This window comes from Durio zibethinus, chromosome 10 (assembly GCF_047325235.1).
Source record: "Durio zibethinus cultivar Kanyao isolate XHJ-2024 chromosome 10, ASM4732523v1, whole genome shotgun sequence".
NCBI classification, from domain to species: Eukaryota; Viridiplantae; Streptophyta; class Magnoliopsida; order Malvales; family Malvaceae; genus Durio; species Durio zibethinus.
In genome coordinates, this window is record NC_143171.1 from 16420184 (window position 1) to 16425462 (window position 5279).

General features: G+C 30.9%; 1 non-coding gene across 1 annotated transcript; it reads right to left on the reverse strand.

Moving 5' to 3' along the window:
* Positions 1 to 4135: 4135 nt before the first annotated feature.
* LOC149516492 (small nucleolar RNA R71) lies at positions 4136 to 4242 on the reverse strand. Its single transcript, XR_016345995.1, has one exon. It is a non-coding gene; the product is annotated as a small nucleolar RNA R71 (small nucleolar RNA).
* Between the last annotated feature and the right edge of the window lie 1037 nt (positions 4243 to 5279).

The window sequence follows — 5279 nt, forward strand, 5'->3', positions numbered from 1 at the left end:
GTTGATCCCATGAGGATTAGATAAAGAGATTCTTAGCCTAAGTACCTCTTATCCCTATACCCTATCTAAAGTTGGTTTAATCACAAAATAATCATGAATTAAATTGTAATTCTAAACTAAGAATTGAAAATAGCAAGTAGAAAAATGAAACAAAAACAACTAAAGGAAACATAACCAAATTAACTAACAAGTAAACACTAACTACCTTAACTCCCTTAATTAAGAGTCAACAAAAATTAAAAATCTAATGTACTTCAATTTGTATGAAATGGAATGGTAAAGTGAAAAAATAACAAATGAACTAAAGAACAACATTACGATGAACTTAATGAAAGGAATTATAAAACCTAAGCTAAATCTTTGAAAGCTGAACATGAGTGCACCTTGGAATCTGTGACTTCTAGCTAAAAGTTTGATTTTAAATTGTATAAAACTAAAGGAATATAAACTGGAAATTAAAAGATCATTAAAAGCATTATAAAAAAAATAAATTGTAGAAGAAGACCTAAAGAAAAATTACAAGAATCAATGAAAGAAAGTTAAAACCGAAACTAGCAAAAATTTTGTAAACTAAGTTTAAAGCTGTTGATTTAGATCTAATTGAAACAATTTGAACTAAGGAAAAATATGAGAAAGTAAAGAGACGAAAAAAAATTCCATAAAAGTTACATGAAAGAAATAACATTTCTCCAAATAGAAAATGGTCTAAAGCAATATTTAACCAAATCACAAGAGGAAAATGTAAATGTGGAAATTTTTAAAGAACATGAGCTTAAATTCAACTAAAGCAAGATTCAAAAATGAGTTTTCTACAAGATTCAACAAAAAATTCATAGCAAAATAAAAAAAAAAAAAAAACTCAACCAACTAGCAAACTACACAACACTCAAAATATGCAAAAAACAAAGCATGTAATACAAATGTGATCCAAAAAGCAGTCAAATGTATAGAAATAAACTGAATCAAGTAAGAATCAACAATTAAACAAGTAGAACTAAGAATTTAGAGTGAAAAAAAGGTGAACAACTCACCAAGGAGAGAGCAGTTCCACACCAAACTTGTTGGATCAAAACTAGAACTGCATTATCACTACATCTAACTAGATATTCCAAGCTTGATTTGGAATGTTATGGGATGAGTTTGAAGCTAAATTTTTAATATATTATAATTAATTGAATTAGAAAACTATGAAAAAAAATTTAAGCTAAAACAAGTAAGATTTGAATGAGATATTATAAAAAAAAAACAACACAATTAGGTCAGGACTGGCAAATTCAAAAATAGAATTGAGCTAGAAAACGAATTCAAATACAAATTTTATTAGAAGATCCTAAAAGAACACTTAAAAACACTTAAGAAACAGTAAGATTGCAAAGAAAATCAAAGGGAAAATGTTAGAAAATAATGTTTGCCTACTAAGAAAATTAAAATTACATAAAAGAAAGTGTAAGAACAGTAAAGAAGAAAAAAATTTAAATCCTAATCTAACTCTCCTCTAATGGCTAGCCTTCACCTTCTACTTATAGGTAGAGGAGAGGAGCTTTCAGTCCTAAAAAACTCTTAAAAAATTTCTACAAATTGTTGAGTTTCTAGAGCCTTCTTTATCCTTTGGTTGCATGGCTGCTTGTTGTTTCGTAGCTAAACTCTTAACTAGTTGTGGCTTCTCTTTATGCTTTTTTTTCCCATGCCAAAAAGTCCTTTTAATGGCCAATTGGAGCTTTCCAAAAGGCCAGCTCAGCTACTCCTTAAGGCCTCCTTTGAATGCTTTGTACTGGTACCAATCTTGCATGCTTCATGAAGTTGCATTCACATCACTATGCACCATCTACTATGACACCTTTTTTTTTTCACTTTTCCTTTTCACTTGGTTACCAAAAATGCTAGTCATTTAGTGAACAAATTCAACATAAAAATCACTAGCAAAATTCTAAAAATAATGCTAAAAATATCATAGAAGAAAGGATTAAGAATACTCATTCAAAATGCAATATATCTTAAGCACACTAGTTTAGGCCATTTCTACAATTTGCACAAAAAATCCTCCAAAATGTATCCAATTTGAGTAAAATTCCACATTTTCTCCATTTTTACCTACATACAAGAAAATGTGCATTTAGGAATATTTTTGCCATAATTTGCAAGGAACAAGCTAAAATATAAGGAAAATTGCACTAAAAATGAGCATTAAAAAGCTAAAAATTTAATGCAATCACTTTACAATAGAGTAGTTGAACCACATTAGTTCAATGCCATTCAACCATGCAAGAAGAAAGCAATTTGCATCCATGAAGGACTCCTACACCGTTTAGCCAACTCAAATTGCAAGAAAGGATAAAACTCACTTAGATAATTTTGCAAGCACAAAGACACTCAAAGCTTTATCACATTCGACCATATGTATTTTCCAAGAAAAATTAATTGCAATTTCAAATGCATAAGAACTTTATTTATTTGGCCAAAGGAGATGAAGCATAATTGAAGAAGTTCAAGGTCCTAAGGACACTAGAGATATTTGGCCAAAGATGGTTTCATCCAAGGAGGACTTTTTTTGCTTAGAAGAATTTCACTTAAAAGAGGACTTAACTCTTAAAATTTTAAGAGTTTGGATAAAAAAGCAAATTATCCTATCTTGAATCAATCTTAGCTGAACCAAGGAAGGAGTTTTGAATCAAGATTGTAGCAAGATGATCATACAACCAAGATTGCTTCCTAAGACACTCATTTAGCTATGACTCTCCAAGTATGAAAAGTCTTATTTGGCCAAGCATCTTTGGAAGATTAGGATAGCCCTCATTTTTAGTATTTGAATAAAAATTAAACTCAAGTAATCCTTACTCCCTATGGTTGAAACCTTTTCTATAAATAAGGAGGCCATTCTCATTTGTATCATCATCCCATTATTCTTTTATCTACTCTCTTTTCTTAGTTCTTTTCTTTAGTTTTTCTTTAGTTTTAGTTATTGTCAAATTTGCCAATAACAAAACATTGTTTTTTTTTAGAATCTGCTAACAACAAAAAATTGTTTCTTTAATTCAAGAAGTATTTATTTTTTCAAATCTTTTTCTTTTTCTTTTTAGTTTTAAGCTTTATTTTCTACTTACAAGCTTTCAGCATTCATATTCTTTTTCTTTTGATCTTTTTTTTTAATTTTCTTTTAATGCAACGATTGTTACAAGTTTATCTTTTCTACTACAAGTATTGCTAGCAATCATAAGTTTCTTTTGTTTGCAAGATTTCAATTCTTGTTATTTAGATCTAGTTTGGTTACACTCTTTTACTTCCCAAGTGACAATTGGTGAAGTCAAAATCTAATCCAACATTGCTTTTCAATCTTCTATTTTCTTAGTTTTACAGTCAACCCTAAAGTTTCATCTATTTAGATGTAAGAGTTTGGGATTTCACCTTTGGTACTGGAAAGCTATTCAACAATTATAATCTATAATCTCTTAGGAGACAATACTAGAAAACTTCTATTTTATTACTTGATTTGTGCACTTGCAAGCTATACAAAAAATAGTAATCAAGTGTTGGCTATCGTCGCCTAGGATTATAGCGATGTTTTCAATATCAATATGGATTTCTTAAACTTTTGTAATCTAAACTCTTTTACTTTTATTTGCTTTTATCTTTCTTTGATCTTTTCTTGTTTGCATACATAGATCCAAATGTGTTGATTTAGCTCTAGTGGATCAAGAAATTGAAAGGACTTTTAGAAGTAGCAAAAAAAAGTAATCAGCACCATATGCACCAATACAAACAGCCAATGCAAACAATGAAGCTTAAAAAACTTTGAGGAATTATGCAATTCGCAATTTTGATGGTTTCCAACCATTAATTCAAAGGCCAATCATTCAAGCAAATAATTTTGAGATTAAATCTTCAATAATCCAAATGGCCCAAACTTTTGTACACTTTGGAGGACTACCTAGTGATGATTTTAACCTTCATCTCTCATATTTTATACTCTTTATTATAATGGTGTTTTTGATAATGCTATTTGTCTAAGACTTTTTCTTTTCTCTATTATGGGCAAGGTAAATAGTTAGTTGACATCACTCCCATCTAGCTCTATTAAACTTAGGATGACTTGGTACATAAATTTTTAGCAAAATTTTTTCCACTAGCCAAGGTAGCCAAGTTAAGGAACAAGATCACAACATTCATGCAAGTAAATGGTGAAAACTTGTATGATGCATGGGAAAGATTCAAGGAGTTGCTAAGGAAGTGCCCATACCACAAACTACCCTAATGGCTTTAGATCCAGATCTTCTACAATGGTCATACACCATCCATGAGAACCACTTTGGACTTAACTACTAGAGAGGCAATCATGAGTAAGACCGCTAAAGAGGCTAATAAGCTGATTAAAGAAATGGTCGTTAATAACTATCAATGGGGCATAGAGAGAAAGGTAAGTAAAAAATCAGCTAGTTTGCTTGAAATTGATGCAATCACCTCCATAAATTCCTAGCTAGCCTCTCTAACCAAAAAAGTAGAAGCCTTAGGAACCCACTCCTAATCCAACCATGTGAATGCAATCCAAAGTCCCTTTGTGTCATGTGATATATATGAAGGACCCCATTCAAGTGAAAAATGTAAATTTAGGGTAGAACTTGCCCAATTTGTCTAATAATTCAAGCCCAACTATAAACCATATAGTAATGACTACAACCTTAGTTGGTGAAATCACCTAAACTTTTCTTGGAATCAGCCTAACCACCAATCCACCAACATCAAAAATAATAACTTTCGCCCTAATCCACCAATTTACAATCCACCCTCAGAAAAGAAAATAATTTTTGAGGATAAGTTAACCTAGTTAATGCAAGTAAATAATGCCAATATCCAAAACCAAGCTATATCAATAAAAAATCTTAAAAACTAGATAGGTTATCTAGCCCAAGCAATAACCAACTACCTTATAGGCACCTTACCCAACAATACTAAGTCCAACCCTAAAAGATAAGGCAAGAAAGCTTGTAATGCTATCTATTCATTTGGAGATATTGGCATGGATGAATCTAATAAGGTGGATGATTTCATGGATGAACCAATAGTGGTAAACCTTCACAACTTTGTATAACAACTTGAAGTAAACTTTGTAGGGAAAAAAGATATATTGGAATATGAGGAACTGTTAAGGTTTGAAAGAGAAATTTTGGAAGGTTTTGACCCCATGGCACTAGAGGCCCTTAAGAACATTGAACCCTAAGAGGAAAACCTTGAAGAAGAAAATTTTGAGATAGACTATGAGGAGGATCTTGAAGAATACATTGAGA